At 36.1% G+C, this 25,244-nt stretch overlaps 1 protein-coding gene across 1 annotated transcript in view; it reads left to right on the top strand.

The window, feature by feature from the left end:
- Arhgef12 (Rho guanine nucleotide exchange factor 12) overlaps positions 1–25,244 on the top strand; it is a 166,025-nt gene that overhangs the window by 42,866 nt on the left and 97,915 nt on the right. The gene's annotated exons all lie outside the window — the stretch shown is intronic.

Below are 25,244 nucleotides of genomic sequence, written 5' to 3'. Positions count from 1 at the left end.
TATCAACTTGAGTAATAAAAATGCCTTTTAATCTTTTACAGCCATATAAGATATAAAGTAACAAGATACTTCCCCTTTCCCACTTGTTTGATTTGATTTACTAGTGGTAACCACCATTAAATTTCTTTATACAAATTGAGATACCCAAGATGTGCTATTTTTTAACTTGAAAATTTTATTTAGCAGTGTACTTTAGAAATGTGTGTGCCTATAGTCTGTGGTTATACAGTATTTCTATGTGTGTTCCTATAGTCTGTGGTTATACAGTATTTTGATGGCTGTATAATTATTTGTTTAACCGGTAAGATGATGTGTGGAAGGACTTTGGTTTTTTTCCTCACATCTTCTCCCCTGTATTCTCTACAGTGAGCAACTATTGCTCCCTCATATTTTTTAGTTTTCCCCCATTTTCTCTACAATGAGAAACTCTTATATTGATAATGGTGGCAACTTAAAAACTTATTTTAACAAATAATTAAAATATGGAAAAAATTTTTATGGATGCCCATAACAGAATGTCTTTCCTTTATTGTTCTTTCTTTAAATGTAATTCAGTATACTGGGCTCAGTGGTGCACTCTTGTAATCCCAGTGACTTGGGAGGCTGATGCAAGAAGATTGCAAGTTCAAAGTCAGCGTAGGCAACTTAGTGAGACCCTGTCTCAAAATAAAAATAACAAAAAGGGCTGGAGATATAGCTCAGTGGTACAGTGCCCCTGGGTTTAATCACCAGTATAAAAAATAAATAAATAAATAGTTCATTTATTCCAGTGGTTCACATTAACTGCTGCACAGCTCTTCCTATTTCTCATCTTTTGAGCATGTAGCTGTTGTTTAGTGCAAGAGAGATGCTTTGACTTTTAGATATGCTTTTCTCACAAAAAGGAAGTGTTTGCTTAGTTAAAATTTAAAAAGAAAGTCTAATAATTATGGTATTGCTATGTTATTTTATTTTTAGGGAAGAAATAGTCATTCTTTTTGATTTAATCATCTATAAAGTGTAGGGTGATACTTCTGGGGATCTAGCTGGGTTATTTTGTAGGGACAAGTACATGTATCAACATTATACTTGATAGAAACAGCTTTTTTGATCTACTGAATATCTGAGCTGGTCTTTGTGACTGCCTTCGAAGGTTTACTCTTTAATCAATAGCTTTATTTATCTAAATATGGAATTTAAATATGTCTGGTGATAAAGGTGATTTCCTCTGCTACAACATAGCACACATTAACTTCTAGTATGCAAAACTGACCATGTAAGTTTTTGGTTTTTGTTTAATGGTCTCAGTCCTTATGTAGTTGTAAACTCAGAGAAAAAAAATCAAAAAATATATTTCTCTTTAAATTACTACCTATATGTTGGTTACAGCAAAGAACTTGTTTTTAATGAGTGATATATTAAGTCAAATATATTTGTGATTCAAATTACTGTCATAGCTCTATTAAGTTAAAATTCACCACACAATACACTGTATTTTGAAATTTCAAAAATTTTTATATTACCTCTCTATTTAAAAGGGTACACTAGTGATTTACCCATCAACCCTTTTCAGGCTTGTAAAAGAAACAGGAGAGATTGGCATTTCACTTTAATTTTCCAGTTAAGGTTGGGAAAGAGGAGATAAATGGCTTATAGAGCTAAGGGAGAAGATAATTTCAACTCAAATAAGCATGCTCAGAATGATCCTGTTTCTATCCTTCCTCCTCCCACAGTTAGCCACTGTGTGTGTCTCAGGTGTTAAGCAAAGTTAGTATATTCACCATGGAAACTGTGAACATTAACAACTGGTTTTACTTTGAAACTTATACAGCAAACACCAAAGAGTAAGTTGTTGCTATAATCCACGGGAGTCTTGAAATTGACGTCAAAACCATGAGTACAGCTGTATAAGCAGTAGGAAAGAATATTTTTAACATCTCTGTTACATCATCTTTTGGCTTTTCCTTTTAGTTTTTTCCTCTTCCATTATACTAAATATAAAGGGGGAAGGCTGTATAATATATTTTTTTATCCGAAATTATTGTTATATTCTTTAAAATAGCAGCTGTACAGTTCTTTTCTTGGTTTCCTTCCCTTTGCAACTTTCCCTGTAGTATTTTAATTTCTTATGATGAGGGGTGTGCGTGCGTGCGTGTGTGTGTGTGTGTGTGTGTGTGTGTAGTACTAGAAATTGAATACACATCCTAGGTAAGTGCTCTACCACTGAGCTATATTCCCAGTCTATTTTAAAGACATTTTTATTTTAAGAGAATAAAATAAGATCCCACTAAGTTGCCTAGGCTGGCCTTGAACTTGTGATCCTCCTGCCTCAGCCTCCTAAGTAGCTGGAGTTACAGGTCTGTAGCACCATGCTTGTCAGACTTCTTTGGTTTTTGATGGCCTTGACAGTTCTGAGGAGTACTAGTCAGGTATATTGTAAAATGAGAATTCATCTAAAGAATTTTTCATATGATTTGACTGGAGTTATGGGTAATGGTAGGAATGTAGCTCAGTGATAGAGCAGTTGCTTAGCACGTGGGAGGCCCTGGGGTATACCCACAGCAATGTATAAAACAACAAAACTAGAATAAGTGTTGTTGGAAGATCCATCTTTGTCACCTCATATTGAGGGTACTGTTAGCAGGATTTGTGACAGTTGATGATGACTTTGATTACCTGGCTGTTTTAAGTCAGCTTTTCATTACTGTGACCAAATATTGACAACAGCTGACTCCATTATTCTTGGCCCAAAGTGAGGCAGAATATCATGGTGGAAGGAGCAACTCAGGACTTGGCAACCAGGAAGGAAAGAGAGAAGAAAGAAGAGAGAGAGCGAGCATGCGCTCCACTCACCAGGGACAAAATATAAACTTCAAAGCATCCCCTTCCCCCAGTGACCTACTTCCTCCAGCTGTAACCTGGCTACAATTACCACGCAGTTAATCCACATCAGTGGATTAAACCACAGATTACGTTGCAACTCATCATTAGTTCATCTCTGAACATTTTTGCTTTGTCTCAAACATAAATTTTGGGGGACACCTCATATCCAAACCATAACACTGGCCAAAGTAGTATTTATCAGTTTTTTTTCTACTTTAAAGTACTAGAATGTTCTGATAGGACTATCCTAGTTTGGTGAATTGTTATGCTACTTTTGCTTAGGTTTTATGTATTGTAAGGTTATCACATTGATATATTCTGCTCAGTGAAATGTTAAATATTTTTACAGATAACATTCAGAGACAAGAATTGAATTTTTAAAGTGTTCAGCCTTTCCAAGTCTACTTTGAAATAAAGGTGTGCTTTCTTGTGAAATTCTAAAGATTTTAAATTTATTTAAAGGAATAATTTAGGTTTTAATAATTTAGGAAGTTAAAAGAAGCTGGTCAATTTGACATCTGTTTAAATTCTAGACACCTAGACTTATTCCCTTCATTTTATCTTTGTTTAAAAAAGAAACTATTTGAGATATTATTTACACACAGTGAAGTTCACTCATTCTAAGTGTATACTTTGATGAGATTTGATAAGTGTATAGTTTTTAAGCATCAATACCATAATTAAGACATGTAACATTTCTGTCATCCCAAAAAGTTCTCTCTTGCACCTTTTCATTCAATACTTTGCAACCTTCTGTTACAATAGCTTTGCCTTTTCCACTTAATGTAAATAAAGTCATTTCCAGTGTGTAATCACAGTGATGGGATTGTGTGCAAGAGGGAAAGATCATGTTAGAATGAGAAGCCAGAGAAGGGGCTGCTAGTCTTGCTGTTTTGTTTTGTATTGTTGGTACTGGGATTGAACCCAGAATGCTTAACCACTGAGTCACATCCTCAGCCCTTTTTATTTTTTATTTTGAGATAGGGTCTTGCCAAGTTGCTTAGGACCTCACTAAGTTACTGAGTTTGGCTTTGAATTTGGCTATCCTCCTTCCTCAGCCTCCTGTGCTGAAACTGGTTCATAAGATATGTTTTGAGAATACTTCTCCTGGTTTGTAGTTAATGCTTTTATTTCATTAACAATGCCTTTCACTTTTTTTTTTTTTGGTCAGAGTGCAGAAGTTATTAATTTGAATGATGTTCAGTATATTAACTTTTTCTGTCCATAATATTCTTTTTATTTTATTTTATTTTATTTTTTTAAATTTTTTATTGTTGGTTGTTCAAAACATTACATAGTTCTTGACATATCATATTTCACACTTTGATTCAAGTGGGTTATGAACTCCCATTTTTACCCCGTATACAGATTGCAGAATCATATCAGTTACACATCCATTGATTTACATGTTGCCATACTAGTGTCTGTTGTATTCTGCTGCCTTTCCTATCCTCTACTATCCCCCCTCCCCTCCCCTACAATCCCCTCTTCTCTCTCTACCCCCTCTACTGTCATTCATTTCTCCCCCTTGTATTATTTTTCTCTTTCCCCTCACTTCCTCTTGTATGTAATTTTGTATAACCCTGAGGGTCTCCTTCCATTTCCATGCAATTTCCCTTCTCTCTCCCTTTCCCTCCCACCTCTCATCCCTGTTTAATGTTAATCTTCTTCTCATGCTCTTCGTCCCTACTCTGTTCTTAGTTACTCTCCTTATATCAAAGAAGACATTTGGCATTTGTTTTTTAGGGATTGGCTAGCTTCACTTAGCATAATCTGCTCTAATGCCATCCATTTCCCTGCAAATTCTATGATTTTGTCATTTTTTAATGCAGAGTAATACTCCATTGTGTATAAATGCCACATTTTTTTTATCCATTCGTCTATTGAAGGGCATCTAGGTTGGTTCCACAGTCTTGCTATTGTGAATTGTGCTGCTATGAACATCGATGTAGCAGTGTCCCTGTAGCATGCTCTTTTTAGGTCTTTAGGGAATAGACCGAGAAGGGGAATAGCTGGGTCAAATGGTGGCTCCATTCCCAGCTTTCCAAGAAATCTCCATACTGCTTTCCAAATTGGCTGCACCAATTTGCAGTCCCACCAGCAATGTACAAGTGTACCCTTTTCCCCACATCCTCGCCAGCACTTGTTGTTGTTTGACTTCATAATGGCTGCCAATCTTACTGGAGTGAGATGGTATCTTAGGGTGGTTTTGATTTGCATTTCTCTGACTGCTAGAGATGGTGAGCATTTTTTCATGTACTTGTTGATTGATTGTATGTCCTCCTCTGAGAAGTGTCTGTTCAGGTCCTTGGCCCATTTGTTGATTGGGTTGTTTGTTCTCTTATTGTCTAATTTTTTGAGTTCTTTGTATACTCTGGATATTAGGGCTCTATCTGAAGTGTGAGGAGTAAAGATTTGTTCCCAGGGTGTAGGCTCCCTATTTACCTCTCTTATTGTTTCTTTTGCTGAGAAAAAACTTTTTAGTTTGAGTAAGTCCCATTTGTTGATTCTAGTTATTAACTTTTGTGCTATGGGTGTCCTATTGAGGAATTTGGAGCCCGACCCCACAGTATGTAGATCGTAGCCAACTTTTTCTTCTATCAGACGGCGTGTCTCTGATTTGATATCAAGCTCCTTGATCCATTTTGAATTAACTTTTGTGCATGGCGAGAGAAAGGGATTCAGTTTCATTTTGTTGCATATGGATTTCCAGTTTTCCCAGCACCATTTGTTGAAGATGCTATCCTTCCTCCATTGCATGCTTTTAGCCCCTTTATCAAATATAAGATAGTTGTAGTTTTGTGGATTGGTTTCTGTGTCCTCTATTCTGTACCATTGGTCCACCCGCCTGTTTTGGTACCAGTACCATGCTGTTTTTGTTACTATTGCTCTGTAGTATAGTTTGAAGTCTGGTATCGCTATACCGCCTGATTCACACTTCCTGCTTAGCATTGTTTTTGCTATTCTGGGTCTTTTATTTTTCCATATGAATTTCATGATTGCTTTCTCTATTTCTACAAGAAATGCCGTTGGGATTTTGATTGGCATTGCATTAAACCTATAGAGAACTTTTGGTAATATCGCCATTTTGATGATGTTAGTTCTGCCTATCCATGAACAGGGTATATTTTTCCATCTTCTAAGATCTTCTTCTATTTCTCTCTTTAGGGTTCTGTAGTTTTCATTGTATAAGTCTTTCACCTCTTTTGTTAGGTTGATTCCCAAGTATTTTATTTTTTTTGAAGATATTGTGAATGGAGTGGTTGTCCTCATTTCCATTTCAGAGGATTTGTCGCTGATATACAGGAATGCCTTTGATTTATGCGTGTTGATTTTATATCCTGCCACTTTGCTGAATTCATTTATTAGCTCTAATAGTTTCTTTGTAGAGCCTTTTGGGTCTGCTAGGTATAGAATCATATCATCTGCAAATAGTGATAATTTAAGTTCTTCTTTTCCTATTTTGATGCCTTTAATTTCTTTCGTCTGTCTAATTGCTCTGGCCAGTGTTTCGAGAACTATGTTGAACAGAAGTGGAGAGAGAGGGCATCCCTGTCTTGTTCCAGATTTTAGAGGGAATGCCTTCAGTTTTTCTCCATTCAGAATGATGCTAGCCTGAGGCTTAGCATAGATTGCTTTTACAATATTGAGGTATGTTCCTGTTATCCCTAGTTTTTCTAGAGTTTTGAACATAAAGGGATGCTGTACTTTGTCGAATGCTTTTTCCGCATCTATCGAGATGATCATATGGTTCTTATTTTTAAGTCTATTGATGTGGTGAATAACATTTATTGATTTCCGTATATTGAACCAGCCTTGCATCCCAGGGATGAATCCTACTTGATCATGGTGCACAATTTTTTTGATATGTTTTTGTATCCGATTCGCCAGAATTTTATTGAGGATTTTTGCATCTAGGTTCATTAGAGATATTGGTCTGTAGTTTTCTTTCTTTGAAGTGTCTTTGTCTGGTTTAGGTATCAGGGTGATGTTGGCCTCATAGAATGAATTTGGAAGTTCTCCCTCCTTTTCTATTTCCTGAAGTAGCTTGAAAAGTATTGGTATTAGTTCTTCTTTAAAGGTTTTGTAAAATTCTGCTGTATACCCATCCGGTCCTGGGCTTTTCTTAGTTGGTAGTCTTTTGATGGTTTCTTCTATTTCCTCAATTGATATTGGTCTGTTTAGGTTGTCTATATCCTCCTGACTCAATCTGGGCAGATCATATGACTTAAGAAATTTATCTATGCCTTCACTATCTTCTAATTTATTGGAGTATAAGGATTCAAAATAGTTTTTGATTATCTTCTGTATTTCTGAAGTGTCTGTTGTGATATTGCCTTTTTCATCCCGTATGCTAGTAATTTGAGTTCTCTCTCTTCTTCTCTTCGCTAGCATGGCTAAGGGTCTGTCGATTTTGTTTATTTTTTCAAAGAACCAACTTTTAGTTTTGTCAATTTTTTCAATTGTTTCTTTTGTTTCGATTTCATTAATTTCAGCTCTGATTTTAATTATTTCTTGCCTTCTACTTCTTTTGCTGTTGTTTTGCTCTTCTTTTTCTAGGATTTTGAGATGAAGTATGAGATCATTTATTTGTTGGTTTTTTCTTTTTTTAAGGAATGAACTCCAAGCAATGAATTTTCCTCTTAGAACTGCTTTCAATGTGTCCCATAGATTCCGATATGTTGTGTCTGTGTTTTCATTTATCTCTAAGAATTTTTTAATTTCCTCCTTGATGTCTTCTATAACCCATTGATCATTCAGTAACCTATTGTTCATTCTCCAAGTGATGTATGCTTTTTCCTTCCTTCTTTTATCGTTGATTTTCAGTTTCATTCCATTATGATCAGATAAGATGCATGGTATTATCTCTACTCCTTTATATTGTCTAAGAGTTGCCCTGTGACATAATATATGATCTATTTTTGAGAAGGATCCATGTGCTGCTGAGAAAAAAGTGTAACTGCTTGATGTTGGGTGGTATACTCTATATATGTCAATTAGGTCTAGGTTATTAATAGTGTTATTGAGTTCTATAGTTTCCTTATTCAACTTTTGTTTGGAAGATCTGTCCAGTGGCGAGAGAGGTGTGTTGAAGTCTCCCATGATTATGGTATGGTGGTCTATTAGACTCTTGAACTTGAGAAGAGTTTGTTTGACGAACATAGCTGCACCATTGTTTGGGGCATAAATATTTATGATTGTTATGTCTTGTTGGTGTATGGTTCCCTTAAGCAGTATGTAGTGTCCCTCTTTATCCCTTTTGATTAACTTTGGCTTGAAATCTATTTTATTTGATATGAGTATGGACACTCCTGCTTGTTTCCGAAGTCCATATGAGTGATATGATTTTTCCCAACCTTTCACCTTCAGCCTATGTATGTCTTTTCCTATCAAATGCGTCTCCTGTAGGCAGCATATTGTTGGGTCTTGTTTTGTGATCCATTCTACTAGCCTGTGTCTCTTAATTGGTGAGTTTAAGCCATTAACATTTAGGGTTATTATTGAGATATGGGTTGTTCTTCCAGCCATATTTGTTTATTTCTGTTACTAAACATGGTTTGTTTTCCTCTTTGATTATTTCCCCCCCCTTTACTGTCCTACCTCCCACTGTTGGTTTTCATTGTTATTTTCCATTTCCTCTTCCTGTAATGTTTTGCCGAGGATGTTTTGAAGAGATGGTTTTCTAGCTGCAAATTCTTTTAACTTTTGTTTATCGTGGAAGGTTTTAATTTCATCTTCCATCCTGAAGCTTAATTTCGCTGGATACACAATTCTTGGTTGGAACCCATTTTCTTTCAGTGTTTGAAATATGTTATTCCAGGATCTTCTAGCTTTCAGAGTCTGTGTTGAAAGATCAGCTGTTATCCTGATTGGCTTACCCCTAAATGTAATCTGCTTCCTTTCTCTTGTAGCTTTTAAAATTCTCTCCTTATTCTGTATGTTGGGCATCTTCATTATAATGTGTCTAGGTGTGGATCTCTTATGATTTTGCACATTCGGCGTCCTGTAGGCTTCTAGGATTTGGGATTCTGTCTCATTCTTCAAGTCTGGGAAGTTTTCTCGTATTATTTCATTGAATAGATTGCTCATTCCTTTGGTTTGGAGCTCTGTACCTTCCTGTATCCCAATGACTCTTAAGTTTGGTCTCTTAATGTTATCCCATATTTCTTGGATGTTCTGCTCATGGTTTCTTAACAGTCTTGCTGAGCTGTCTATGTTCTTTTCCAGTTGAAATACTTTGTCTTCATTGTCTGATGTTCTATCTTCTAAGTGTTCTACTCTGCTGGTAGTATTCTCCATTGAGTTTTTAAGTTGGTTTATTGCTTCCTGCATTTCTAGGATTTCTGTTTGTTTGTTTTTTATAACCTCTATCTCCCTGTATAGTTGATCCTTTGCTTCCTGGATTTGTTTGCGTAATTCATTGTCGAAGTGATCTTTCATTGTCTGATTTTGCTGTTTAATGTCTTCCTTGATACTCCAGATCATCTGAAGCATGTATATCCTGAATTCTTTATCTGACATTCCATCTGCTGCAGCTGTTACCTCTTCTAAAGTTGAGTTGACCTGCATTGCTTGTGGTCCTTTCTTTCCTTGTCTTTTCATACTGCTTGCGTTTCTTTCTGCTTGGTGAAACTGTTGTGTTTTTGAAAAATTTTCCCCCTATATATTTATATTGCTCTTGTATAGTTGAAAAGTCTCCCTTGCCGGGTCGGGCGGCGGCTCTGCTCTGCCCCTCTGGCTTGATGATAAAGTGAGAGACACTCGGGTGTTTGTGACTCACTTTCTTTACCAGGAGACCAACTGTTTCTGTCGCCGCTGGTATCGATGAAGTGCTCTCCTCCGCCGCTTTCTGATGACATCAGATCTCTGCCATGTTGGTATCCCATGCGAATGGCAGCATTTCGTTCCCTTTGCCGGGTGACCAAAACAACGGGTGAGTCCTGACTGGCCCTCACAAGCCCCGTCTCAGTCCTGTTGCCACTGCCTATGAAGGCTCGGTTGGTATTTACCTCCACAGTATTCAGCAGGACCCGGACTGAGAAGCAGTTTCCGCGGATTCTTTAGCCCTGGGCCAGAGCAGTTCCGGGAGCCGGAATTCGGCTGCTCCGTGCTCAGTGTATGTTCTGATAGGAGCAGGCTCCAAGAAGCAGTTTCCGCGGGTTAATTAGCATTGAGCCTGAGTAAGTTGTCTGCGAGCTGCAGGCGAATGGCAGCCTGAAATTACCTGTTCTATGGCTGAATGAGCTGCGATCAGTCGAAAACAGGGATGGTGACGTCAGCTCTCCAAGATGGTGGCCGCTGGCTTCCTCTGTGGTCTGACCGGTGTGGAGAACCGAATTGGACCGCTTCCTTACCCCGTCTCAAACCCAGAATTCAGCACTTAGTACGGTGATTGCACAGCTGGCAGAAGCCCGCCGAAACTGCAGCACTGTATCTTTGCGTTGCTATCTCCTCGTTTCCCAGAGCGCGCTGCAGACTCTAGCTGCGGGGCGATTTGCTGAATAAGCAGTGTGACCCTCCGTGCGGACAAATCTCTCGCGTTTGAGCCCCCGTAGCTGATCCTCGTGCGATGGAAATCCTTCCTCTAGGTTTTGGAGCACCCCAATTTTGCTGGAAATTCCTAACAAGATAGCTTTTAGCCTTTCTAGCTCGTCATTCTCCCACACAGTGACGCAGTACACGGGGGTAATGCACTCCCTTCGCCGCCATCTTGAAAAAGCCCCATAGTATTCTTTTTATCAGTGTGCTTATCTGTATATCTTGATTACCTTAGTTTTATCTTAAATCTTGAAATAACATAATGTATGACTCTCAGCCTTGTTGTTTTCCTAAGAATTATTTTGGCTTGTTTAGGTCTTTGCATTTTCATATGAATATTAGAATAAGCATACTCGTTTCTGTTTAAAGATTTCAATTAAGGTTGTGTTAAATCCAGATGAGCTTGGGGAGAATTGACATCTTAAATTTAGTCTTGCTGTGTATGGGCATAATATCTCTCTCCATTTAAGTAATCATCTTTAATTTTCAGAAGATTTTAGAGTTTTAAGCATATAGGTATTGCATATATTTCATCCCTATATACTTAATGTGTTTTGAAGTTATCATAAATGGTATTCATATGTTCATTTTAATTGTTTATTGTGTCCATATAGAAATACATTTATTTTTGTATATCGAGTTTATCTACTATTACCTTACTAAACTTAATTATTAGTTCAATTAGTTTTTCTTATAGATCTCTGAATGTAGATGATCATGTCATTTGTGATTAAAGGCAATTTTGCCTCTTTGTTTCCGGTCTGTTATGGGAGCAATGAGGTCTGTTATGGGGGCAATGACCAGCATCTCATTGGGGGGGTTCTTCTTCCTGCCGAGGAGGGTGTAAACCACCTGAAAACTTAAAAGTCTGAAATAATTAGTGAAGAACAAAAGACAAAGAGTCAGAAATGTATTTACAAAAGCAGAGCCCCCTGATAGGTCCATTCCACACGACAGCTGGAAGTAGACAAAGGAAAGATGTCTCCAGTGGTTTATTTAAGGGGGTATATCAAAGACAGGGATAAGATTTAGGGGCAGAGTCTTGCTTTGTGGTATCTTATAGTCAGCAGGTTGATTGGCATCTTGGCAGCACATCCATCTCAGGTGCTGTATGGGACATGGCAGAGCGGGATGGAAATTCACAATGTGTCATTCCCAGATACCAGATGTTCTTATCACTAGGCTCAATGCACGGTGATTCACATGCAGCCCATGGATGGATCGCAACAGTCTATAAAGAAAAAAAAAATTTGAGGTTAAATTTTTTGTTGTTGTTATTGATCTAATTAGTTATACGTGACGGTAGAATGCATTTTGACACATCATACGTAAGTGAAGTATAACTTCTCATTCTTCTAGTTGTATATAATATGGAGTTACACCAGTCATGTAATCCAATATGCACATGTAATCTTATTTATATGTTTTCATTATCTTGCTCATTTAGCTAAAATGTTTTTTAAAATTGGAGAGCTCAGATCTGTAGACATTTTTGCCTTGTTCTTGATCTTAGTGGAAAATATTCAATATTTTATCACTAAGTAGAATGTTGAATGTTTGTTTTTCATAGATGACCTTTATCAGTTTGGAGAAATATCCTTCTATTTACAGTTTGTGAGAAATTTTATTGTTAACAGCTATTGAATTTTGTCAAAAGTTGTTTCTGTATCTATTGAGATGATCATACAGTTATTCCTTTTTAGACTGATTTTTTGAATGTTGAACCAATCTTGCATTATTTGGATAAACCCCATTTGGTCAATATGTATTGTCTTTTAATATTGTTTTGCTAATATTTGAACAAAGATTCTTGCATCTTTGTTCATGAGAGGGATATTGTTTTTAGTTTTCTAGTAATGTCTGCCTCATTTGGTATCAGGGTAGCCATGGTCTCAGAAAATGAGTTTATAAGTGTTGTCTGTTTTCAAAAAGAGTGTGTCTTCTCCTTTAAGGGTTTATTGTTGTTTTTGTTTTTTAAGTGCTGGGAATTGAACCCAGAGCTTGGTACATGCTAAGCAAGCATTCTCCAACTGAATCCTGTTTCCTCCTTTGAATACTTACAAGAATTCACCAGTGAAGGTGAATTCATCTGAGAGTGGAGTTTTATTTGTAGAAAAATTTCTAACTCACAATTGAAATCTTCACCCCATAAGTGTATCCACTATTCTTACTTCTAGCACCACAGACTAATTGTTCAGTAAACTTTTTACTTTAGAATCATTTTAGAATAGTACTGAGAGTTTGTGTACCCCACCCTTAATTTTCCTCTTTGTTCCTCAAGTACTATAATACATCTATCAAAACTAAGAAACTGACATTGATACATTACTAGTAACTTTATTTGGATTTCATCAGCTTTTCCATTAATAGCCTCTTACTATTCCAGGATCAAATCCAGGATATCACATTGCATTTAGTTTTCGCATTTCACTGTCTTCTTGAGTGTGATAGTTTCTCAGTCTTTCTTTGACCTCGACTGTCTTGAGAATTACTGGGCAGGTAGTTTGTAGAATGTCCCCCAGTCTAGATTTGCTGCTGTTTCTTACATTAGACTAGGGTTATATAATTTTGGAAAGAATCCCACAGAGGTGAAATGCCCTTTTCATCTTTTCACATCAGGGGTACCTGATGCCCACATGACTTCACTGCTGCTGTTAATCACTACTTGGTTAAAGTACTGTTTGTTGGCCAAATTTCTTCATTTTAAAATGATTCTTTTTTTACTTTCTGTTTTTTAGAAAAAAGTTATTAAGTCTAACTCTCACACTGGGAAGCAGGAAGTATCTACATGAGATTTGAGATCTTTCTGAAAGGAAGATTTATGTCTTGCCTCTCATTTGTTTATTCAACCATTATTTCAGTATGGACTCATGTATATTAATTCTATACTTTTAGTTCTAATCTACTGCTATGTTTCATTTTGTTGCTTAGATCTTTTACTATTGGGACGGGTTTCAGCTTGGTGCTTGGGTGTCCCTTTCAAATGTCTTTATCTTTATTTTTTGAGCACTCCCTTACTTTATGGTACTATAAGATACGCCAGGCTCACCTTATATTTCCTTTGGCCTAGCTGTAGAATCAGCCATATCCCTAAGGAGCTATAATTTCTTTATTGAGAATTATATTTAGAAACTAAAATTGGTGCTGGATATGTTCATTACTGTTGGGATGACATTGCTTTTAGGCCTATCTGAGGGAACAGAGCTATGTTATATGTGTCTATATACTAACCCATGTATGTGCACACATGTTTCATTGTTTTTGTACCTACCTATTTGTGTGTGTGTGTGTGTGTGTATGTATGTATGTATATATATATTTAATTTATTTTTTAGTTGTAGTTTGACATAATACCTTTATTTTATTTTTATGTGGTGCTGAGGATCCAACCCAGGGCCTCGCACGTGCTAGGTGAGCGCTCTACCGCTGAGCCACAACCCCAGCCCAACATGGGCTTATTTTGATGTCTTCAATTTTAATCCAGCACCGCAGGATTCAGTCTAGTTGTCTTTCCTTGCTTTTTGTGATTTTCATTCTGACAGTAAAAAACATTATCCATTTACTTATTTGTTCAGTCCAAACTGCCCAAGAAAAACAATTTCAGAATTATTAATCTGTACCTGTGGAGAAATAAAATTTCCAATTAGAGCCCAGTGTTTATGTACAGTATCTTTTGTCATTAGCCTTACAATTTCAAGTCAAAACACCATTAAAGGGCTGAGATTGTGGCTCAGCAGTAGTGCGCTCACCTAGCATGAGCGGGGCCCAGGTTTGATCCTTAGCACCACATAAAAATAAAGGCATTGTGTTGTGTCCATCTACACCTAAAAAATAAATATTAAAAAAAACCCATTAAAGTTAGGGCAGCTCCTTTTTTTAAATTACCACATTTCAGTGTGCAATTATGATATACTTTTTTTTATAATGCAGTTAGTCATTTAAAGCAATACACATTTCATTTTGGGATCTTCTGACATTTGGTTGATTTTTGTTGTTGTTGTTCAGTTAGCATTTATGGAAGTTCACTTTTCATAATGTGCAGTTCTATAGGTTTGGACAGATGCATAGTGTCATGTATCCACTGCTGTATATGTAAAACAGATTCTGCATCCCCACATGTTTCCTTGTGTATTCCCTATATAGTCAACCACTCTTCGCTTCTCTAATTCTTGGTAATTACTAATCTGTTTCCTGTCCCTATACTATACATTTTCCAGAGTATAATGTGAATGGAGCAATTCAATATAATCATTGAATTTGTGTATGGCTTCTTTAAATTATTAAAAATACATTTAAGATTCACCTAGGATGTGTGAATTAACAGTTCAGTATTTTTTTTGAGTGGGGGGAGGGTGTAGCAGGGATTGAACTCAGGGACACTCAACCATTGAGCTGCATCCCCAGCCCTGTTTTGTATTTTATTTAAAGACAGGGTCTCACTGAGTTGCTTAGCGCCTTATTTTTGCTGAGATTGGCTTTAAACTTGTGATCCTCCTGCCTCAGCCTCTGTTGAAGGGTCTTCTGTTATATGAATGAACCATAGTTTATCTTTCCATTTTCCCATTACAGGATATCTTTGTTGCTTGCTGTTTTTATTATTTATGAGTAAAGCTGCTATAAATGTCCCTGGACAGGTTTTTGGGTAGGCATGTAAATTTTCAGATCCACTTGGATCAACACCTTAAGAGTCATATGCAGGTCATATGATGAGTCTGTATTTAACTGTTGACTGCTTTTGTTCTTAAGTGGAGAAATGCAGGATGTCCTCTTTTTCATCTAGTTTCTTTCTCTTAAATTGTTTGTGATCTCTGTCTCTATTGTTGATTAATATTCTAATGTATGAAAATATCTCAATTTTAAATTCATTCTACAGATGGACATTTAGGTGGTCTCTAGGTTGGGACTATTACTAATTATGCTGTTAAGAACATTCATGGGAGGCTGGTGGTAGAGTGCTTGTCTAGCATGTGTGAGACATTGGGTATGAGTCTCAGCACTGCATATAAATAAATGAATAAAATAAAGGTACATCAACATCTAATAAATATATGTATTTTTAAAAATTCACGTACCTGTCTTTGCATCAGCAAATGTAGACTTTTTTTCCTAAGTGTGGAATTGCTGGGCAGCTTTAGTTAATACTGCCAGACAATTTTCTATGGTGACTGAACCAATTTAAATTCTTACCAGCAGTATGTTAGGGTCCTGGTGCTCCATATCTTAGTGAATATCGTGTATATTTTCTTTCTGTCCCCCCCCTGCCATTTTAATATACATTTTCTTAAAGTTGAGCAGCTTTTTATATGTGTTACTGGTTATTTGGATTTTCAGGGATATTGAGAAGGTTTAAAGTTCCTTCTGGACTCTGAAAATGTTGGGTTTGGAAGTAGGGGTGGGTTCCATTTAAAAAGATAGTAAGAGAAACAGTGTCCTTGAGGATAGTCAAGTTTTAATCAAGGCAAGGAAGTTGAAGTGCATACTATAAAGAAATTGAGAATGTAAAACTATTTGGTTTGTTATGAAAGAGTTCTAGGGTACTCAGAGAAACAGTTTAGTGGAGAGAGGAGTAGTGGCAGATTTTGTTAGACGAGGGGTGTTACATGTTTAACAGGTAACTCAAATTTTGTTTGGTGACTTATGATGATAAAGATGTTGAGATATGAAATAGGTTGACTTCAAATTCTAAACTGACATGTGGATTGAAATTGCTTTATCTATGTAGGCTAACAGATGTTTCAACCTATGGGGAACTTCATGACTCTTAGATGGGCTTGTCAGAAAGTGCTAAGCATCAGAGGAGCAGAAGACTGCAGGATTGGTGGTAGAAATCTGTTGATATCAGTAGTCAGTAATCTAGTCTGACTTGTTTCTTTTTTTTTCTCTTTTTTTAATTTGTTTTAATTAGTTACACATGACAGTACAATGATCTTGACATATCATACATTTGAATCAGATGGGGTATAATTTCTCATTTTTCTGAGTGTGCAGGGTTGTAGAATCATTTTGGTCATACAGTCACGTATATATATATACACAGCAATAATAATGTCTATTTTATTCTTCTGTCCTTCACTCCCCCCCTTCCCTGCCCCTCCCCTCCCATCACTTCTCTCTACCCAATCTAATGTGACACACTTCTTTTTTTTTTTTTTCCTCACATCATCATATGTGTATTCTGTATAACATTGAGGGTCTCCTTCCATCTTCCATGCAATTCCCCTTCTCCCTCCCCTTCCCTCCCACCTCTCTTCCCTATTTAGTGGTAATCTTCTTCTCATGCTCTTCCTCCCTACTCCATTTTGAGTCACCCCCCCTTATATCAGAGAAAACATTCGGCATTTGTTTTTTGGGGATTGGCTAACTTCACTTCGCATAATCTTCTCTAATGCCATCCATTTCCCTGCAAATGCCATGATCTTGTTATTTTTTAGTGCTGAGTAATATTTCATTGTATATAAATGCCACATTTTTTAAAATCCATTCATCCATTGAAGGGCATCTAGGTTGGTTCCACAGTCTAGCTATTGTGAATTGTGCTGCTATAAACATTGATGTGGCTGTGTCCCTATAGTATGCTGTTTTTAGGTCTTTTGGGTATAGTCTGAGAAGAGGAATAGCTGGGTCAAATGGTGGTTCCATTCTCAGCTTTCCAAGGAATCTCCATACTGCTTTCCAAATTGGCTGCACCAATTTGCAGTCCCACCAGAAACGTATGAGTGTACCTATTTCCGAGCATCCTCGCCAGCACTTGATGTTGTTTGATTCATAATGGCTGCCATTCTCACTGGAGTGAGATGGTATCTTAGAGTAGTTTTAATTTGCATTTCTCTGATTGCTAGAGATGGTGAGCATTTTTTCATATATTTGTTGATTGATTGTATATCCTCTTCTGAGAAGTGTCTGTTCAGGTCTTTGGCCCATTTGTTGATTGGGTTATTTGTTTTATTGTTTAACTTTTTGAGTTCTTTATATACCCTAGAGATTAGAGCTCTATCAGAAGTGTGAGGGGTAAAAATTTGTTCCCAGGATGTAGGCTCCCTATTCACCTCACCACACATTATTTCTCTTGCTGAGAAAAAACTTTTTAGTTTGAATTCATCCCATTTGTTGATCTTGGTTTTAACTCTTGTGCTATAGGTGTCTTATTAAGGAATTTGGGGCCTGACCCCACGTGATGAAAATTAGGCTTGTTTCTTTAGCAGATCAAGGCTGTTTTCTTTAATCACTAACTACTAATTTATTAAGTACTTAAACCATAAGTTCAGGAAATCAATTTTTTTTTAGAGAGAGAGAGAGGGAATTTTTAAATATTTATTTTTCTTTAGTTTTTGGCGGACACAACATCTTTATTTGTATGTGGTGCTGAGGATCGAACCCAGCGCTGCGCGCATGCCAGGCGAGCGCGCTACTGCTTGAGCCACATCCCCAGCCCAGTAAATCAATTTTTTAATATTGCCCAGCGAACATTATTTTGAAGATCTTAAAGATATATAGGAAAGTACATATGTATAAATGCACAGATATATTTTTTTCCTAAAACAAACTACATTTGTCAAGATGTGGTTTCCTTGGAAGCTGATTCTTAATACATCACTATAGTTCTGAGGTCCTGTGAATTCCTTTATAAAGTCACAGAATCTTTGGTTATTATTTATGTATGTTAGCTAAATTATTGGAATTTAACTTGAAATTAGGTTTAGTTACTTGTTCCAAGGAATATGTTTCATAAAACAAAGCCTATTTTTCCATTCATTACTAATATATTTATCCCAGAAATTACATGCAGTGCATGTCAAATTGCCAAGCTGGGTTGATGCTGCAGAAAAGGAAAGTAGAGGCTAATGAGTTTTCCTAGTATGGCAGTGCATTTATTAGAGAACAGTGTTTGAGGCAGATTACTGTTTTTAACAAAATTACAGGGTTTGTAGGGATTAGATTGAATGAGTGTGTCTCTTACCACCCTCCTTCTATTGTAAGTGGCAAGTATTCTAGTTAAGGAAGTGCTAGGCATGGTAATGCTTGGGGCAGAGTTAGAGACCTGGGAAGATTTACAACAATCAAACACAGACAGACAGAATAGCATGAAGAAATTTCAATCCTCCCAGCCTTGCTTACAAACTTAATTAGACTTATTGGGGCAGAAAATACCCCCTCCCCCCATTTTTATCTGTTTCTCTTCCACTCCCACCTTCTATCCCAGATTCTTTTGAAGAGGTCATACTACCAACAAAAGGGGACTCCCCCCACCAAATGCTAACATTTGGTTTATTTGGCTTTAGGGAAAGGAGCATTAATGATAACAAATTTTTAAGATATTTGAGAGACTCCATTTTATGTACTCAGGAAATTTCACATTTAAAAATCATACTATATTCAGAATGAAAATTGCTTTTGTAGCTCTATAATTAGATCTTCCGGAAGTATTTTTAATTGGGAGTTGTTTGGCCTGCTCTCTTAAAAAACTGTCAGCTGAATTTTAACTTTCTCTGTCATTTATGTGTGTTTTATGGTATAATCTAGGGAAATATATGTGGATGCTATTCTCTGCCTTTCCATTAGCTGTGCTGTGTTGGGCTTCAGATGATGATGGTAGATGATTGGGGGTGGGAGAAGAGGTGGGGTTTCTTCTTATCATCCCTCTGTGGTCAGTAAAATTATCCGACAAATGCCTTTCAAAGGATGTGGAATGTATGTATAAAGGAAAAGCCTAGGATTGCTAAGGGAGTGGTGTGTTTGGTGAGGATTTCATTCTCTACTCCATGGAAACAAGCCTTTTGAGCTTCTACTCGTCTGCTGATTTGTCTGGTGATCCAGGTAATCTATAGCAGTCTTTGTTTTCTTGGTCATATATGAAATGTGGCAAAATGGTAGAAAAATAGCTTCAGTGAAAGGGATGTACCTATAACAGAAATGAAATTAAACAAGGAAAAGGATATTTTTACATAATTCATTATTATTTCTTACAATAGCTTTTTAAACACTCCCTTCCCCGTTATTTTAAAAAAGCCTATTTGACCTAAAGGAAGAAAATTCCTAGTTTTGAAAACCCATGCCTTAATTGCTTAGCCTGAGAACAAAGGTTTTAACATACAGCATTGCAGGAATATCTTTATTCAGAAGGATAGGAAGCAGCATCCTTCTATTAACCTTTTTAGAACTGAACTGGCATAATGGCTCTTGAGTCTTAGCTGGGGACTTTGACTTATTATTCTGTGAATTGTGATTTAATTATCTCAAGCTTCGGGATGATTGTTTCCCTTTGATGCCCAAGGGACCATGATTGGGACATGGGGGGCAGGGATTCATCTTTGAGTTGGGGAAGGGAGTGTTTTTACAGAGTAATCTTCCTGATTTTTTTTCCATTTGAAACTAAATTAAAATATATAATAATTTGGAAAAGGTTATATCCATAGCACCAAGTGTTCTTTTATTAATTTGAATTATTTTGTCCTTTATTCAGTTGGTGATATTTTTGCTCATCAACTAAAATGCTGATTGTAAATATGAAGAAGCTGCTGAAAAGCTCTGATGGCATCAGAATTGCATTCTACCCCTGCACTCCCCATTACATCTGTAAATAGAGGAGCTGAGGCATGAATGTGAATAATAGAAGTGATACAAAATGCTTTTCTCCAAAGGTGTTTTTCATAGAGGAAGTGATTTTTGGTGGACAGAAGGACAAGACTATAATTTATAAAATTAAAATGTTTATTTAGTGCTGCAGACTTTCCTGCAGACAGGTTGAAAACATTTGAACCATATTATAAAGCTTTATTAATTATCTCTATCACATTGATATGAATTATCATACTGTTTGTTGCATTTTTAAAACTGGATGACCTTAAGAAGTAAATTTACATGCTTATTGATATTGAGCATTTACATTATGCTAGGTACCTTAGATGTATACAAGGTTTATAGTCTAGTAAGGTATCAAGAAACTCATGCAGATGATATACCATTTTGGTGCTAAAGTATTGGTTATATGTTTATGTACTGACATGTAGGTGTTTTATATAAGCTGCTATATTTATTCCTCATAACAATCAAGTACAAAATTATCCTCATCTTCTTTAATAGATGAGAAAATTTAATTTTAAGAGGATAAAGTAATTTATCATTAGTAACAAAGCCATGAAGTGGAATAGTCTAGGACAGTCAGACTCAGAGCTCATTCCATTGTATATATGCACAGATTAAAGCATTTTATCACCTTTATTTGACCTCACAGTAATGTCGGTGGAGTGACCAGAGGTAGGGATCCTAGTCTCTGCCAAAAACTGAGTGACTGAGTAAATTATTTAGAATTATCTATAAAGTGTGAGGGTTGAACAAGTTAATGTAAAATTCAGTTATAACATTATATAATATGTGCCTATGGAAACAAGTATTGCTGCTTTAGAGTTTTTATTTATTTATTTATAAATATATTTTAGTTGTTGATGGGCCTTTATTTTATTTATACGCGGTGCTGAGATTCGAACCCAGGGCCTCACACATGCCAGGCAAGCACTCTACCACTGAGCCACGATCCCAGCCCCATAGAGTTTTTATTATAAATATATTTAGTTTCTATTACTGATCTTTTATAACTTGCTCTGATTTCTTTGGGTAGAGAGAGGGGATAACTGGGATGCAGTCATCTTCTAACATATTGCATACAACATATGTTTAATCATCAAGATCATTATTGTCTATGGTTTTCCTTCTTCCTTTTCCCAAATATATCACAAGGACCTAGAGTGGTGCCTGACTACATAGTGTGCAGTTATAGATTGGTAGAATATATAAATGACTCAATACTGTTTTAACAATAGAAGATTCTCTTGGGCCTAAAATTATTCATCTTACTATTGCAACGATCCTTTATGGCATTAATGTGTATAAAAATCTTGAAAAGAAGAAAGCCTATAAAACAAGTTTAGTCAAGTAATCTTAAGTTTGCTATACAAAATTATTGCTGCTTTGTAACTTGATAACCATGTATTTATCTATTATTGTGTTTAATGAATTACTAATACATTATGAGATGCTTTCATTATGCCAGGAAAAGCACAGTAACAAAGTTCCCTTTTGGCAAATTTACCTGTTGATTTATGTATACTCTCAAATCCTTTTAAATTTATAATGGGTTGAAAATATTCAGACCGTAGAGTCTTTTACTCATAAGATGCTTCATGAAGAATAACATAAAGTTTCTCTAACTGTTGATGAACATTTGGATTGTTTCAAGTTTTATACTGTTAGTATCAGTTACTATAGCTGGATGAGGTGGTGAACACCAGTAATCCCTGAGACTCAGGAGATTGAGGCAGGAGGATTGCAAATTTGAGGCCACCTCAGCAGTGTATTGAGGCCCACCTGTAGTAAGTCTTAAAATTAAGTAGTTTTAGTTATCCAACTTTGTTCTTATTTTTCAAGATTGTTGGTTCTCCCAAGATGTTTTCATTTCCATATGAACTTTAGAATCAGCTTGTCAGTTTCTTTCAAGAAAGCCTTTTGGGATTTTGATTGGAAAGGTATTGAATCTGTTGATCAGTCTGGGGATAATGATATCTTACAGTAATGATTTTTCAATTTGCAAATATGGCACCTCTATTTAGGTCTTAATTGTTCTCAGCCATGTCTTTAAGTTTTCAGTATACAAGTCTTACACATATTTTGTTAGATTTCTCTCTAAATATTTAATATTTTTGCTATTATAAATGAATTTTTCTTTTTGTTTATTGCTAGTATGGAAATAATAACTGATTAAAAAAAATTTTAGTTGTAGATGGACAGCATGCCTTTATTTGTTTAGTTTTTGATGTGGTGCTAAGGATCGAACTGCCTCAGCCCCTACAACTGATTATTGATCTCATGTCTTGCAACCTTGCTAAATGCGTTAATCATAATTTTTTGTTTACATAAGGTTTTCTGTAAAAACCATTATTTAGTCTGTGAATAGAGACAGTTTAATTTCTTCCTTTCCAATCTGTATGCCTTTATTTTTATGGCTTTATTGCACTGGCTCAATGGCACAGTATTGAGTAAAAGTGAAGAGACAACACTGTGCTATTCCTGATTATAGAGAAAAAGCATTCAGTTTTTCACCATTAAGTGTGATGTTAACTGTAGTTTTTTTGTTGTTGATAGTTTTTTTTTTCTTGTTGAGCTTCTTATGAATGTTTACTGGAAGGACTAGAAATATAGATTGTAATGAAGTAAAAATCTTATAAATTATGAGAAGATTACATTTACATTTGTTTAAGAGAGACCTTCAGAGTAATTTACAATATAATACTCTTTTAAATGGGTAAATTCTCCCACTCCCAATTTTTTGCATTGCCAAAGAAGTCGTAACTAAACATTTTCAATATTTTTTTTGTGCTATGTAACAGTTGTGACATAAATTTGAATTTAAAATACTTTATAAGAACACAGGGAAGTAGAAACTATAGGTATATGATAAGAACTTTTAAACTTGTTTTCTTAAGTTTATAAATTTTTATGATTCCATAAAAATATGAGTAAAGTCATGTAACTTTAGAAGGATTTCAGATTTGGTCTATCCTTTATACTTTACAGATGATGTTAAGTATATTTTCTAGGGAAATCTTTTTTATTATTTGTCTTGCCACATTGATGTCATCCAAATCTGAATTTCCAGATCAGATCTCTCCCCTAAATTCAAGTCCTTAATAGATAACTCCACCAGTGTCCTACAGGGACCTTGACAGACAAAACTTTTCTCCCAATCCTGCTCTTGCATTTCTTTTCCTGCTGAGTAGCATAGTAAAATGTTTTATCATCTAACCCTGATCCTGGGAGTTCCTTTTTCTTCCTCATTTTTCTAAGTCTACTGGAGGTTCAGTGCTTATTTCCATAATATTCTTTATTATATTTATCCCTTTTTCTTGTTAACCCTGATTTTGCTCTCATTTAGTTCATTATTTAAAAAAAAAAAACCTGTACTATTATAATTTTCTAATTGGTTTCCCTTCCACCATTTTCCTGTGTTACTCACCCATTCTCTATGCTGTTTGCATGTGTAAAATCCAGATGGGATCATATTACTGCCTGGTTTAAAACCTGTCAGTATGCCTGTATTGTCTTTAGTAGTGATTATTTGGAGGAGGGATGTTATGGACCTATGTTGAGTCTCTCCAGAAACTCCTTAATCCCCAGCCCTAACCTCAAGGTTCAGGGGTTCTTTTTACATACCAAAATTTAAATTCTTTGTATGGTCTATTGACCTGAATTGATTGTATTACTGCTTATTTCTCTATACATCTTTAGGCTCCAACTGCCCAATTCTGATACTGCAGTAATACTGAGCTACTTGCATTTTCTCCAAACACATAGTCATGCAATTCTCCCTTTTTAGAATATTTGCTTGTCTTCTTCCTTGGTTGAATTATTAATTTTTATAGAGTTATTTTAAGAGCTGTTCCATGTGCGTGGTTTTTACTATGTGCTTATAGAACTGTCTGATGATACAGACTAACATGAAACACAAAATAAGTATAGGATGTGGTAGGTAGTATTAAAAAAGAGAATAGGATAATTATGGGAGATGATAACAGGAGGGCTCTAACTCAGATTGGGGAGCATAGAGAAAAGGTCTTTCTGAACTAGCAAGCTTTAAGGGCAGGGAAAGAGTCCTAGATAGACCAGTATGAGAGAGATCCTGTTGGGGGATGGAATGCATGTGAGGCAGTAAAGGAAGGCCACTATGGCTAAAGCATAGTCAGTGAACAGGAGAGTGATAGTTGGGGTTAGAAAGGTAATGAGAGCTATATTTGGCCCTTGTATCTCATATTTGTAAGTGCAGTAGAAAGCTGTTGAAGGAAATTTAAACAGGAGAGAGACACAAGGTTTGTGTTTTGAAATTGTATGATCACTATATGGAAAAATGAATTGGAGGATGTATGCAAGAATAGAAGGGGCAAGACCTGTAAACCATTGCAATAGGCTAGGTCTGACAAGGTGAATAGTTCTAAGCTAGCAATGGAAACTGTCAGAAAAAGATATATTTGAGATATGTATTAAGGATAAAATAATTTCATTATGATGGCAAATCACCAGGAACATACAGAAAAGTTTTATTTATTCTTGTGTCTTCAGACTTTAGAGAGTACCTGATATGGTGTTCTATAATTATTGTTGGATAGATGGAGAGAGGGTATTAGATATGGGTACTGAGGGAGAGAAAGATGTCAGTAATGATTTCTAGATTCTTATCTAGGTCAGCTGAGTGGATGGTGGTCTACTTATTGAGATAGAAAATCAGTTTTGGGGAACAAAGTAAGGATTTAGTTTTGAATTTATTGAATTTGAGATGCCATGCTGTATCTAAATGAATATACCCAGAATGCTACTGGCTTGAGCCTAGAATGCTGCTGATATGAACTCAGAAAACAGAACAAGTCTAACTGCCCATGTTCGTATCCATTCTTTCATTACACACTTATTTCTTGAGTACCTAATCCTTAGCACCATCCTAGAATATAGTGGTGAGCCAGAGGACCCTGCTGTTATATTCCAGTGGGGTGGATGAGAGTAGAGGGAGATGCCAGACTCTCATTTTTTAAAAAACCCATTTGTCAAGTACCTACTTTGTACAGATGTACCAAATGGGGTATAGTGAGGGTACAAAGTTAAGACAAGTTCTCTCTTGAGAAAGCACTAGTGTTTTGCTAGATGAGGTGGAGATAGCTTTTGTTAAAAGTATTTTGTTTATTGGTATCTGTATGTTACTCGATCCAGTGCTTACCCTCAATCCTTTTACCTTAACTTCTATATTCTTTTATTTTGATTGAGTCTTATTGTATGGATTTTTATCTTCGAGTCCCCCCCCCCCC

The sequence above is a fragment of the Marmota marmota genome, unplaced genomic scaffold (genome assembly GCF_001458135.2).
Source record: "Marmota marmota marmota unplaced genomic scaffold, marMar, whole genome shotgun sequence".
In the NCBI taxonomy this organism is placed as follows: Eukaryota; Metazoa; Chordata; class Mammalia; order Rodentia; family Sciuridae; genus Marmota; species Marmota marmota.
The sequence above is the reverse complement of the archived record's forward strand: the minus strand, read 5'-3'. Positions and strand labels throughout refer to the sequence as shown.